Here is a 15,051-nt window from a genome sequence, read left to right as displayed (position 1 = left end):
CGGTGGCAGGACATTTCTAAATTCCAAGTGCATGCTTTGTTGATTTGTTTAGTCTGCAAAAAATGTGCAACTATAAAATTGGCAGTTTCTAGGGGCTCAACGATGGCACAAGAACATACATAGAAGCAATACAAAATAAACAAAATCATAATAAAAATCCAAGTGGCATGGAATGCATACAATAAAGTTCCTAACAGCCAGACGCTACAAACCAATAGAAGCACTTAGAATTTAGTACCTAAATACAGCTAATCTTAAATTGGGATTTACATGAGTAAAATGCTTGCTTCTGACAACTGGTATGAATTTCAGGTTACTGTTGTAAATATTAGGTTGGATGTCCATGACTGCTGTCCGTCTCCACTCTTAGGCTGGCTGTCTCCGCTCTGATTTTGGCGCGGCTGGATTACGGTAACTCCTTATATTTGGGTCTACCATACAACCTTTTAGCCAGACTCCAGGTAGTAATGAATGATGCGGCCAGGCTCATTTTGAATAAGCCTCGGCGTTCTAGGGCAACGCCTTTACTTCAGGGCCTACACTGGCTGCCAATTGCTCAGAGAGTTAAGTTCAAGAGCCTTTGTATTGCGCATAAAGCGGTCCATGGTTCAGCCCCTACTTATATTAAGGATCGATTGACCAAATATACACCTAACAGGACCCTTCGGTCTACTGAGGCAAGCAATCTGATGTGCCCTAGGTTCAACCTGGTGTCCAAGGGTGGCAGAGCTTTTTCAAGCACGGCCCCCCGAGCATGGAATTCTCTTCCAGTCACACTGAGGAAGGAAACTAATCTTCTTACCTTCAGAAAGAAACTGAAGACGGTGCTCTTTCTGGAAGCATTGGGACCACTGTAGTGGGTGGCGTGGCGTTCTTACTGGTGTTGTGTGTCCACTGTCAGCGCTTAGATACCTCTGGGTGATAAGGCGCTTTATAAAAACATAATAACAAAACATAACATAACATGTCAGGCAAAGGGTTTGTAATTGGCAATGTGCTGAAAACCTACAAAGTCTTCGCAAACAATATGTACACCTAACTTAAGTGGTAAAAAATGACAGCGTTTCGTACACTTGTATGTCCATAAGAGGGATGTTTGTAAATCTAAGCAACTGAATATGTCTCCCGCACTATTACGTTAATAAGAGTAAAAAGGATGCTACTAAATATTGTTTTGAAATTAAATGTTGACATGCATCCGCATGGATTATTTTTGTAACGTGTTTCCTTTTTTTAACACAGGGACTGGATATAGCACTGTGAAGGTTTCAAGGGAAGATGCTTCAAGAGGTAAATGCTTAACGTATAATGTTTTTTAACACTCACTTAACAGCAAAACTTGAAATTTCCTCTAAAGTTCTGTCTGTGATAGAAACACTGACAGCATTGAATATGGGTATGAAGTTGTTTGTGCATCAATGTGCATCATACGGTGGTATGCTGAGAGTCCGATGTGAAGCGTTATTGTTTTGTCTGGCTCATTCACAAAAAACGAGTAATTTTAGGTGAGTAGACTTAAGTCAAGACTTATCCTAGATTATCTCTTTTTTGCGAATTGATTGAATTGCTTGGTGTTAATTTTTGAATTCTACCGCAGTGGCAGCTGCTTTTGGGATGTATTAGTGGGCGGGGAGGGTAGGTTAAAAAAAAAAAGATCACTTACCTTCTGGCAGGTCGGCCACTGCTTCTCCTCTGTCCTCAGTCCTCTTCCTTCTGTGTGAACCGGAAGAAGGAAGCACCCATGCTCCCCTAAGCCAATCATGACAGCAGCGTCATGATTGATCTGAGCACCGTGGTTCAGCGCTCAGACAGGGACTGGGGGCCTGGGCATGTTCTCTATCCAGGCTGTGCAATACAGCCCAGTGGAGAACATGCTAAGTGCACATGACTGTTTGACTGGCCCAAGACAGCCGGCCAAACCGTCATGCGCACTAAGAAAGTGCCACAACCACTCATCCGCCTGCTCTGTGAGCAGCCCAGCTCCGCCCACACAACTGCCTCAGCACAAAAAAACTAAAATTATAATAACAGCGCGTTATTATCAGTTTATTTTTCCTTTTTTGCAGTGCTGAAAAGCAGTCAGGCGAAGCAGTGGAACAGCCCCTGTTCTACAGCATTTGTAGAGTTTGAGGTGTGAGTCCCGTGCTTTCTAGCACTCCTGTGGGCATATTAGCAACAAAGTGGCGAAGAGAGGTGTTAGCCGCCATGGCTTAACGCCTCTCTTCGCCACTTCGCAAACGCTAGGCTGCACCATATTACCAAGGATATGGTGCAGCCTAGCGTTTCCCCCTGCGATGGCGAAAAGTTTTACAACTTAATGCCAGCGCAGCCAGGGAAGGTTTGTTTATGTACAGGAAGGAGTTCCTTCCAGCACATAAACAAAGCTTAAATGCCATTTTGTAACTTACATGTGTGCTGCTTCATGCAGCACACATGTAAGTTACAGATTGGCATTTTTAAAAAGAGGTTTGTTTATGTACAGGAAGGGACACCTTCCTGTACATAAACAAACCTTGGCATTTTGCTTTTTCCATGTGTGCTGCACAAGGCAGCACACATGGAGAAAGAAAAAACGAGGAGAAATGAAGCATTTCTCCTTGTTTCGCCACCTTAAGAACAGATCTGACCTGTTCTTAAATTCGGCGCTGCCACCTATTATCGCCAAGCTTGATAATAGGTGGCAGCGTCGAAGTGAATGGGTGTTGCGGTGGAACGCCCACCGCAACACCCACTGCATGCCCCCTTTCACGATGAGTTGATAGTGAAAGGAGCCCTATTACCAAAGCAGCGTTCAGTAAATTAACGTGGCTTTAAGCCATGGTAATTGACTTACCGCTGACTTGATAATAGGGTGATGTAGATATCGCTGCGTTATCGGCAGAAAAGTGGCGATAACGCGGCAATAAGTGGCTTGTTAATATGCCCCCTGGTTTGGAGATCATGTTTACATGTATTTTGCGCTGCCCTGTATAACCTGTTTTTTATCTATGGTGAAATTCCTTGTCAGGAGTAGAAACTCTTTCCCAATCACTCTCATGAAACAGGAGGTGGTGGGTTGTTGCCTTCCATTTTCCATACTCCAAACACACAGATTCTCAATGTGCTCGAGGGGTGAGAATAGTTATCGAAAACCTTGGTGAATACCAACAAAGGGCCATATTCATCAAAACTAATGTAAAAGTATGGGTGGAGATTGGCATTCCTGCCCTAGTGCACTTTTACAAGTATTTTTGTATTCCCAAAAATTCACAGGAGCACTCTTGAAGAGCTTTACAAAGCGCAGGTTTCCAGGCGTACTTCTAGGGATGTTACGTGACTTTTCCTGGAGTAGTCCATTCCCTCTTTATGGAGTTCCTTATCTCAGAAAACTCTGCAAAGGGAACATGAAGCCTCCTGTGTAAGGCATTTTTTTCTTTCTGCGTGAAACAGGCCATTCTGTTCTGCTTCTCACCTCTGACACAGATTTACTCAGGCCCTTGACTGAAGTAAATTTAAACAATTTCTGGGTAGAAAAGGGTCAGAGCGGATTATGGGAATGCCCAACCTGTTTGTGGGTTTTCTCTCACTTCCAAGTCAAACCACCCTTAGATTGGCTAATTTCCATCCTTTGATTGGCATTTACTAATGAGGATTCTCCGAACACTTAGTAGAGAATTCCACATAAGTGAATGAATTTACGGCTGCCAGTAACCTTCTTGTGGATTCCTGGCATCTGTAAAAAATTATTTCTATTGTGAACTTACATTTCTGACTGAAGTAACCTGTGTGAATGGGGCTCAAAGTTCCAACTCTGTAGGACCACACAAGAATGTGCATGGTTGATCTCCCCGTAATACTACTTGCTTCACCTTTTCCTCTCTTGTGGAAGATTTATTTATGCAGAGAAGTCGACCACTTAGGTGAACTTTTCGTTAAGGGGTAACGGAATTTAGGTTTCCAAAAATCCACAGACCCTAATTCTTTGAGTCAGAATTCGAAATTTGCAAAAGTACATTCAACTTTTCATAGACTTTGGTTGCAGTTAGTGTTCAATTTTTATGCGAATGAAACGTAACTAGTACTGAAGTCTCATGGTAGAAGGTGTGCAAGCAAATATACAAAATTGAACGAGTCTGTACTGAGCCCTGAGTGAAATTTGTCTGTTGCTTTGTAATGTCTACAACTAGCAATCGTGCGCCAGTGAAAAATAGAGGAAATACTAATTGAAAAACTAGGCAGGTTATTTAGCATTTGACAGACATGGTGCTCCACCACAAACCTTGTGGAGGATCCTAACAGCGAAACTGTTGGTCTGTTCCTCTACGTAGAGTCACTCTAACAAACATATATTCAAAGCTGAGCCCTACTGGCTCCACCAATGGAAACCTTAGACCACCCGCCCCACAGACATCAGGCCAATAGTGTAAGCACTCCATTTCTGGAGTCTTGTACCTCTCTCAATCTCAGAGTTGGGTAACTTATCTTAAGTCTTGAGCAATGCCATAATTAGGGGGAGGATATCCCCCAAGGCACGACACGGTTATTGTCCTAATATACATGAAGGGGAGCAGGAATACACCAGCCAACTATAGACCTGTAAGACCTGTAAGTCTAATTAACAGACGTCCAAAAAATATTTCTTAATAAGGCTCCAAACTTGGCTGTCTGAAAATCATATACTTGAGGACACCCAATCGGGCTTTAGGAATAGGAGGAGTAGCTTCGATCAGGTCTTCTGTTTAAACATTTCATGCTGAAAATGCATTACCCTTAGGCAGGACCATCTCTATGTCGCCTTTAAAGACTTAAGGGCGGAATTCGACCTGGTCCTGAGGGAAAACCTATGGTGGGTTCTGGAATCCTATCCAACTCGCACTCCCTGACTTGTTATCCTCCAACGCAGGTGGAATGGACCGATCACTTTGTAATTAACTTCTCCCTCCCCACCCTCATCAAAGAACGCTCCCAACCTGCTCCCCTCCCGTTATGGCGTAGGCAGTGGTACAAGGTGTCCGCTGACACTTTCAAAACTACTTTCGTACCTCCCGACTTTCTCCCCTCTGACTCCACCAGTTCGGCTCTGTCTAAATACAATGAGGCCTTGATCACGGCGGTCAACCTAATTGCCCCTTTAAGACGCTGTAACCGGCGTTCTGACCGCAGGCAGGAACCATGGTACTCGGACCTACTGCGTGCGGAGAAAAAGGCCTGCAGGAAGTTGGAGAAATCCTGGAGAATCTCACGCAGTATGACCGATAAAGACCGCTATGGCTCAGCCATGAGACTCTATCATAAAAACATCAGAGCTGCCCGTAAATCCCACATTGTCTCCCAACTGTCTGAGGCTGGCAATGACTCTAAACTACTGTACCAGGTTCTCTGCACATTCACCAAGCCCGTCGCCTGTGACAGTCCAGAAATGTTGACCCAAAAACTGTGTGAGGATACTGCTGGGTTTTTTGCCGATAAAATTGATTCTATTTATCGAAACATTTCCCAAGCAAGCCCACCTATTGAGGAAATGGTCCCCTCTTCTAGCCTCCAGCCCGGAATAGTCGGCGCTGTTTCCGCTGCGCTGTCCTCTATCCCCGAGATTAGCTTGGACCAAGTCAACTCCCTGATCGGGACTATTAAATCAGGCAGCCCAGTGGACCCTGTACCTGCCCGTGTCATGCACCTCATTGGGAGTGTCCTCAGTCCCTCCATTCAGACGGTGATCAATCGCTCCCTCTCCGAGGGACTGGTCCCCCGGGAGTGGAAAGAGGCCATGGTCAAGCCTATCAGGAAAAACACCTCCATCCCCTGGTCAGATATGACTAATCTGAGGCCAATCTCCCTCTTGCCGTTCATCAGCAAATTGATGGAGAAGCATGCGAATCACCACCTTTCCAGCTTCATTGAGCAGACCGGCAGTCTGGACCACTCTCAGTCGGGGTTCAGGCCTAGGTATAGCACCGAGACGGCTCTTCTTTCCGTCACGGATGCTATACGCTTGTCCCTGGACAGAGGGATGTCAGTGGTGTTGGTGCTGCTGGACTTGTCCGCAGCATTCGACACCATATCCCACGCCATCCTCCTTACCAGATTAAAGGAGATTGGTATTGATAGAACTGCCTTGGCGTGGTTCACCAGCTTTCTCTCCGAGCGTACCCAGAAGGTGAATATGGGCTCCTTCAGCTCCCCCTCGGCCAGCATCACCAGAGGAGTCCCGCAGGGCTCCTGTCTCAGCCCTACGTTGTTTAACGTATATGTCTCCTCTTTGGCTAACATTATGAGGTCTTTCGGGTTTATGCCCATCTCTTACGCTGACGATACGCAGCTGCTGTTCACTTTTAAAAACTTTACCCCGGAGATAAGACAAGCTTTCTCCAACGGCATGACTGCGATCGCCAGCTGGATGGCCAAGAACTTTCTCCAGTGTAATGTGGGAAAGTCTGAGGTCATGCTATTCGGAGAGGCAAAAATACTGTGGACCCCTGACTGGTGGCCCTCCAGTCTGGGTCAGGCCCCTTCCCCTAAACAGGTGGTGAAAAACCTGGGGGTCCGTCTAGATCATGACCTCACCCTTGCCCATCATGCCAGCACCATGGCGGGATCCTGCTTCCACATCATTAGCCTCCTTCGGAAGGTGTTCCCCCTTCTACCAGACTATACAAGAAAGACCTTGGTCCAGGCCCTCGTTTTGAGCCGCCTGGACTATTGCAATGGCCTATTCTTAGCAGCCAATGAAGGAGTGCTTAATAAACTTCAGGTGGTTCAGAACACTGCGGCCCGCCTGGTGACCAATGCCCCCCCTAGAACTCCATCCTTGCCCCTCCTCAAGGCCCTCCACTGGCTTCCCATCCGGAAACGGGTGGAATTCAAGATTTGCTGTGTGGTGCACAAGAGTCTTCACAACCTCGGTCCACACTATCTGGCCGAGAAATTTGTATACCACCGCCCTTCCCGCAATCTTAGGTCCAGCAATCAGCTATTACTCCAGGTTCCTAGACATAACAAGACCAGACAGGGAGGTCGCGCCCTTTCCATTATGGGCCCGCGTCTGTGGAACAGTCTTCCCCTTTCCCTCAGAGATTGCCCGAGCCATCTAGCTTTCAGGAAACGCCTAAAGACAACCCTATTCTAGTTGGAGCGCTGCCCTACCTGTTTCTTCACAGCACCGCGCGGAGATACACCTTCGGGTGTGATGCCGGCGCGTTACAAGCCCATAAATAAATAAATAAATGGCGACTCTGCTAGCCTCCTCTGGATTTTAAAGGTATTTCACTCCGACACATATGCTAAGGTGAGACGGAACATGAGACCTTATACCTAGGATGCCTAAAAACAGGGGGGTCAAGCAGGGATGCGTACTTGCACTGACACTATTCAGTCTGTACGTAAACGGTATGTTAGAGTGGCTAACCCAGTTCAAGCATGATGCACCTAAGTCCGCTTGAGTTCCAGTTCCAAATCTAATGTGTGCGGATGATATGTTCCTCGGCTCCTGAATCCTGATGGGCTTACAAACCGAGCTGGACTTGTTTGCAGCTTTCTGTTCAAACAGGGGATTGGAACGAAGCCCCACAAAATCAAAAAAATCTGGCAATAAACTTGCATCAGTCTTTTATAGGCTGAATGACAATTGAGGGGGTCCCGCTAGAGCAGGTCAAAAACTTTGACTACTTAGGAATAAGGCTTGCTGACAATATGACTTGAGAAAGGCAAATTGATAAAAGCTAAATTATCCTTCATCAAAGGTAGGAAATACATGTCAACTCTGGGGGGCTCCGTATCACCAGTTCTTAAGAGTTTCCAGAGCTGGTGCTGTGGCAGCAGCAACCTATGGAGCTGAACTGTGGGGGTACACTGATGCAACTTCGCTAACGCAGTGTGAAAATAAGGTTGTTGAAGCCCTCCTCAATCTTCCATCAAGCACCCCGCTCACACCACTAAGATTCAATCTAGCAATCAATAGCATCCATCTAACAACTACGCTAAAGCCAATGTTATATTGGGCGTGCCTTTGGTCAATTATAGAGCTGTTGCCTTATAGGGACGCCCTATTGGAATTAATAACTTGTGATAAGCAAATACGCACCCCATGGCTCAGGAAAGTTAAGAATCTTTTAGAAATGGTGAAAATGGATGATGTATGGAAATCTTCTTCTGAACAACCTAAAGGTGTAAAGTGAAAAGAGCTTATTGGGATTGTGTCATGTTGCAGATCTGGAATGACCGAAGCGAAGGGAAGGGAGCATAACTTGGCCGTTTTGAACTACAAATGTACTCCCAGTTTTGAACCCTACCTGGACAGAATCTATCTATTCCAGGTGAAATGTTTGTACGCAAAATGTAGAATGGGTGTACTGCGGTTAAAAGCACTCACCTCAAAATGGGGCAAAACAAGTTCCCAATCACCTGATTGTAAACACTGTCCGCAGCATATAGAGACGTAAGAACACTTTCTCTTCTTTTGTTCAAAGTACAAACAGTCTTGCAAGAAATGGATTCTTACAGTATGTAACTTACTAGGCATGCAAAAGACACACAGTTGATGGACGGAATGCAGGACAAATCAAAACATTCACCCCCAGTCAACAGATCTGGGTTAAATCCATCATTCTTTTCATCACTATGCCACCCCAGTTTAGACCTGGCCATATGCAAATCACTCTTGCCCTGTGCCTCATGGGAACAGTCCAGCCCGACTGCGTGCCCCACTATCGGGATGCCCTAAGGATCGTGAAGAGTGATACAAGAGAGCAGATTGGCATTTGCCACTTCTCGATTCCTGCTGTGGGAATTGAAAAACAGGCTGCAGAGGTTACCGCCAAAAGCCCTTATTACACTTAAACAGATACTGTGACGCAATATGTAATGCTTTCAATGCCCACAAGGTTGAACTGAGCTAGAATTTGGCGCCTTAGGTAAACATGCTCCCCATAAGTTAGGTATGATTAGCATGCCTGTATTTACGCTAAAAGCAGGCAGTAGGGTTTATGCGATAATTATGTTGGGTTTTAAAAAAAATGTATTATGCCACTTTCCTGTTTACGGGATCAACTGAGATTAATGAACTCGAGCTTCATTTGTATAATTTTATATTGTATTTATTAATACCAATGATTTTTTATTCATGGCTGTATTTTTTATTTGCTTTTAACTGTACAATGTAACGCTTTTATGGTTTATTAAGATTATATCTATCCATCACCTCAAACTGTTCGAATTCTTTTTTCCTGGTTGGGGCACTAAGAAGGAGGTGGCGGTCCTAAATGGAAAAATATAAAAACAATGATTCCTGCATAGAGGACGAATACTCGTAAGGTTTCAAGGCCATCAGTTGTTTGCTTTTCAAAAACAAACTCCTGCATTAGGGGTTTGTTTTTGAAAACCTAAAAAGATGGCTGACCAGCTGCATGAAACATGGCGGCCATTAAGCAAACTTACAGTGCCTTAGCTTAGGAGCATCAACCAAGGTGGCTGCTCCTTTATAGGCACAGAGTTCTCCACCAAGCAGTTGGAGAGTTCTAAATCCATCCGGGAAGGCAGTCCAATCTTTAAATAGTCCCTAGGTCTTGTGGTACTAGTACTTTTGCATCTGGGTTTCTCAACGCTCTTTCCAATATCAATTCACAAACAATAAGCAGCTAATTAACCCAACATGCATTTTATAGGTTTATTCCAATTTTTCTAACAGAAAAGCTGGTGTGTCAGATGTACTTCACAAGATCTAAACATGCATATCGAAAACCCAAAACAGCCTGTGCCTCACCGCCAGCTGGTTTCAGGTTTTTCTGTAACAGCCCGAGGGAGAATTCCTTCGACAAATTCCTAGGAAACCTGCAGTGCTGCTGAGCTAAATAACCCCCATCGGTTGCAGTCTTAACATTCCAAGCAGCAGGGCCTCTCTCTCTAGTTCAAAGGTGTGCTGTAAACAGGTTTGGCACACTGTGCAGATACCCAGTCAGATGTTAAATGTGTAACTTGCCCCCCGAGAAAAGCTCGGCATGTGACGCACACGCCAAAGCACTACAAGCCCAACTCATCACCAGCTTCACCTGCCAACGAGGGCGAACAAGTCAACCTGGCCACAGGCTGATTAACAATGGTTCAAGGCCTCTTCCTCTGGAGACCTGACTCTGGAAATTCATTACTGCCGCTCTGTCAGGAACCGGAAGTTTCACCCACATTTCTCTTCCCCTTCTGTCCTTCGAAACCTCCTGAACATGTCTCGTCTCTATCACAAAAGCATTCATGCAGCCAACCAATGTGCAAGACAGGGTCGGATTGGGATCACAATTCGGCCCGGGCACTGACGAAAAAAGTGGCCCACATTCAAGAGGCGTGGCCCATATTTAAGGGGCGTGGCCCACATTTAAGGGGCGTGGCCCACATTCAAGGGACGTGCCCTTTCATGAAACACCGTTTGCACAGACAAGGAATGAAAGTGGGAGGATACTGTTCTTGCACACGACACAGGGCCAAGGTGACAATGGCCTACATGCTGAGCAACAAAAAAAAATAGCAAGGCCCCTTTTTGTCACAAAATTATTCCATCCCTCCAGCACAGGAGCACCTGAAAAGCAGCAAAGCCCCTGCTATTACTAACCTACTCAGCCCTCCCCAGACCTTCAGCTCAGGAGCACATGAACAGAGGTAAGGCCCCTGCAATTAGTAAATTAATCAACCCTCCACGCCTTGGGAAAATTTCCTGGCAGGGGAGCACAAAACACAGCTTTCTGGGTCATCCAAGGTAGCCAGGTAGACAGGGGGTAGGCTGAGGTGTAGCTGGTGCATGGGAAGTGTCTTCAGTGTGTTCTGGCAGTTTGAGTGTTTACCATTTACTGTAGTATTACCCTTGTACCTGTGTATGGTACCCTTTTGTAACTTGCACAAGTCACTTTTCTCTTGTAACACACTGTTTGCTACCTCTCACTTTTGTTTGCTTTAGATACTTGCACAACTGCCACCATTGCCTACGTAACGTTTGTTCTTGTGCTGGAGTGTCTGCCATTAATTGCAGTATTATACCTCTACTTGTATTTTGTACGCTTTTGTAACCTGCACACATATCTCTTTTTCCTCCTGTAATGTATCGTTTGCTCCTCTTGTATTTTGGTTGCTCACTATTGTCACTTTTGATTCATGTAACTTAACGTTTGCTTTTGTAATTTGTCCACTTATAATTTTCTCCTCATGTATTATTGCTGTTCCTAGTGTGAAGCGCTCTGACACCTTCGGGTAAAGTCCGCGCTATATAAAATTGCATAAATAAATAAATAAAACAAAACAATTCCAAACATCACCAGGCCCCCACAGCAAGACCCATTCTTCCTCGCCCACTATGCCCTGAATGTGAAGGGCTGTGGGCGAGGTGTTAAGACTAACACCGTTTCTGGGCTGCATGGGCGCCAGGGGGCCGAGGTGCAAATGGCTCAAAGGCCTGAGAAACACCTTGCCCCCAGGGAGGCCGATTATTGCAAACAATCAACCCTCCCCAGCCCAGCCTCAGCTTTATTGCTTGGCAGGGTAGGGGTGAAGGAGAGCCCACAGCTGACAATCGCTGTCTGGCCGCACAGCGAGGCTGCTTTCATTTTCTCAGTCTCTGTCTCCGTGCACTCTGTGGGACGTTTTTTTTTCTCCCCTTTCCTAGTCCACTCTCTGTGGACTGGGACAGGGAAGAAAAAAAACGGCCCACAGTGGGCACTGAGGCACCGGCCCTTCGGCCCATTCCCGAATGCCCGCCTTGCCAATCCGCCCCTGGTGCAAGACGACAAAAATGGACCAATCCAGTGTCACGTTGACTCACGTAACCACACCAGGCATTCTCTGCCCATCATCTGCGCATTACTAGCCACCTTCCCCCAGCGCAAACCTGAAGGCCTTACTTTTCAAAACGCATGTTTCGGCTGACAGTTCCCTGACTGAGATTGTATCATGCTTGTTTTATATGTCCTACGTGCGTTTTCCCTCCGTTAACATCACACGTGATTGCATGTGTAAATAATGTCGATTTCTGCGCCTGGTCCACACTAAAGAACACCGTTCTTAATATAGGGAGTTCTTGTTTCGCGACTTTTCCCACGCGCATGGAAAATGTAGCAAACTGACTCATACATTCCACACCCCGTGTCCCAAAAATCTGCATCTGCTGAATATTTACATGCACAGATGTCGAATTTTCCTTTTGAGTACTGTGCGTTCCCAGCCAGCATCCGGGGAGTGACCAATTAAAATGCTGCAAATCTCCACGGTTAACTGCTCTTCGAAACGTACAAATGATGGAACTATGAAGCGGTGTAGGGTACGTGGGAAAGGTCTTGCAACACCACCATGTGGGAAGGGTGTTGGGGAAGGGAAGAGTACGGACGGCAAAGTGTTTTACTACTCTTGGCAAATACTCTAGCTAGTGGTGGCCGTGCACTTGGGTCAGAGGTACATCCCTGTATCGACTTGTGGTATGCATCCTTGTGCTTTCAAAAAAGAGGTCGTGCTGCTGCTTCACTAACTCTGTCAAGCTGTTTTTCCTAATTCTTGAATTTAGGATAGATTTCAGTCAAAAGCCACAATACATTGCAAATTTCTAGTGAGAACCGAAGGCATTGTGTAGGTGTTGCGCCAACTGTCAGATTCATAAGCAAGTGCACAATTAGGTGTTGGTTCTTTCTGGTATACAGCAGTGGTGGCAGACATTTAACGGCAGTGGGGGGAGGGTTGTGGTGGTGGGGGGGGTAAATAAATAAACACTTACATGTCTGTCGCCGCTATCGCCGCCGTTTCCTCTCATTTCTCTTTGCCCGCTTCCAGGGCAGGAAGCACCCGGCTCCCAGCCTCCCAATAGCCAATCACAATTCTGCAATGCAGCGTTGGGATTGGTCTGAGCGCCATGGATTGGCGCTCAACCAGGGAATGAGGTCCTGGGCATGTTCTCCATGCAGGCTGTAATGCGCCGCACACAAGTCTGCCCCAAACTGGAAGCCGGAAGCGCCAGGATGCAGGAACACAGGAACCAGCATATAAAGTGGGAGACTGCTGGCTGGGTTAATCTTCAGACCGATGGACAACTGTAGCTTGGGCCCAGTGTGGACTGCAGTGCCATACCCTGTCTGACTCTGCCCCTAACATACCGGCCCTTACCCCATCTTCAGACCAGACCAACAAACTGCAAAAAAAGTTCCACTGTATCGTGGTGGACTTCTGTGGTAGCCTATCTGATTCTGTCCCAGCCCTACAAGCTTTTAACCCGTCTTCAGACCAGCAAACAGCAAAATAAATTCCACTGTAACCTGGGTCCATACACATACAAGCGTGAAGATATTGGGCTTCAGGCGCAATCTGTGAGGTGCTCACTGCATTGTTATGAAGTTCTCCGGTTATACTGAATAAGCAGCTACCTACGTCATTATCATATGAAATCTCTTTATTGATGTCAGAACTAAACTTTCACAATTGGTTTATTACCCTTCTTGATTTCTCATATTTACTTTAAAATGTACCATTTGCCCTGTCGTTTATCGAAATGTACCCGGGTAGAGAACCCCGCCCCCTCCCCTCGCCACACTGCACTCGTCCAAAACTTTTACCCCCCGCCACTTTCAAATGTCACCAGCCGCCACTGTGCTACAGTGAGACAGAATGTTAGTTAAGTTCAGCCTAAGTGTTGTATTAAAAAAACTGGAACATTTTGCATTACCCTGAGGTACATACAGGTGTGGCTGCTGGGTAGCAAGTGTGCCATATTTTCCTACTCTGAATTGCATCATATTGGCCTAAATCTACCTTGGATCACTGACAAAATATCAACCTAAAAAATATCGACCCACAGGAATATCGATGCAAAAATATCGAAGGCAAGAATATCGACATCCTATCTACAACACGGTAAGGACAAAAATATTGAAAATAAAATATAGATGTAAAAAATATCGATGTTAAAAATATCGTTTTTTTTCCTGTAAAAATATCAATGTAAAATAAAGTAAATAACACTAATAAATAAAATCAACATAGTTAAAAATATCTAATAATGTTTAAAATTAATAAATAATACATATATAATAATAATACATTAATTAAACATATACAGAAAATATATAATATATATGTACTTAACAGTAAATTGTAATAATTATGTTAATAATTTATAAATTAATAAAAATATTATACATTACAAATACATTTACAAACATAAAACAAAAACATAAATAAAAAGTATGGAATTATGTTTAATAAATTAAAACAATTAAATATACTTTTAATATTTTTAAAATTAATTTTATAAAACGTTGGATAGCGTAGGGGTAAAAATTACTATTCCAACTCCAAAAGATGCAACAGTAGGGAAAGCGTTGGATAGCGTAGGGGTAAACATTACTATTCCAACTCCAGAGAGTGCAACAGTAGGAAAAGAGTTGGATAGCGTAGGGGTAAAAATTACTATTCCAGCTCCAGAGAGTTCAACAGTAGGGAAAACGTTGGATAGCGTAGAGATAATAATTACTATTCCCACTCCAGAGAGTGCAACAGTAGGGAAAGCGCAATGGTAAAAATTACTATTCCAACTCCAGAGAGTGCAACAGTAGGGAAAACGTTGGATAGCTAGGGGTAAAAATTACTATTCCAACTCCAAACAGTGCAACAGTAGGGAAAGCGTTGGATAGCATAGGGGTAAAAATTACTATTCCAACTCCAGAGAGTGCAACAGTAGGGAAAGCGTTGGATAGCGTAGGGGTAAAAATTACTATTCCCACTCCAGAGAATGCAACAGTAGGGAAATCGTTGGATAGCATAGGGGTAAGAATTACTATTCCCACTCCAGAGAATGCAACAGTAGGGAAAGCGTTGAATAGTGTAGGGGTAAAAATTACTATTCCCACTCCAGAGAGTGCAACAGCAGAGAAAGGGTTGGATAGCGTAGGGGTAAAAATTACTATTCCCACTCCAGAGAATGCAACAGTAGGGAAAGCTTTGGATAGCGTAGGGGTAAAAATTACTATTCCCACTCCAGAGAGTGCAACAGTAGGGAAAGCGTTGGATAGCGTAGGGGTAAAAATTACTATTCCCACTCCAGAGAGTGCAACAGTAAGG

General features: G+C 44.9%; 1 protein-coding gene across 1 annotated transcript in view; it reads left to right on the top strand.

Moving 5' to 3' along the window:
• LOC147708711 (neuroblast differentiation-associated protein AHNAK-like) overlaps positions 1–15,051 on the top strand; it is a 218,652-nt gene that overhangs the window by 69,713 nt on the left and 133,888 nt on the right. The window contains exon 2 of the mRNA XM_086927365.1: positions 1,243–1,290. The gene's annotated coding sequence lies outside the window, so the exon portion shown is untranslated. The remainder of the gene's footprint in view (positions 1–1,242; positions 1,291–15,051) is intronic.

This window comes from Lissotriton vulgaris, chromosome 6 (genome assembly GCF_964263255.1).
Source record: "Lissotriton vulgaris chromosome 6, aLisVul1.2, whole genome shotgun sequence".
NCBI classification, from domain to species: Eukaryota; Metazoa; Chordata; class Amphibia; order Caudata; family Salamandridae; genus Lissotriton; species Lissotriton vulgaris.
The sequence above is the reverse complement of the archived record's forward strand: the minus strand, read 5'-3'. Positions and strand labels throughout refer to the sequence as shown.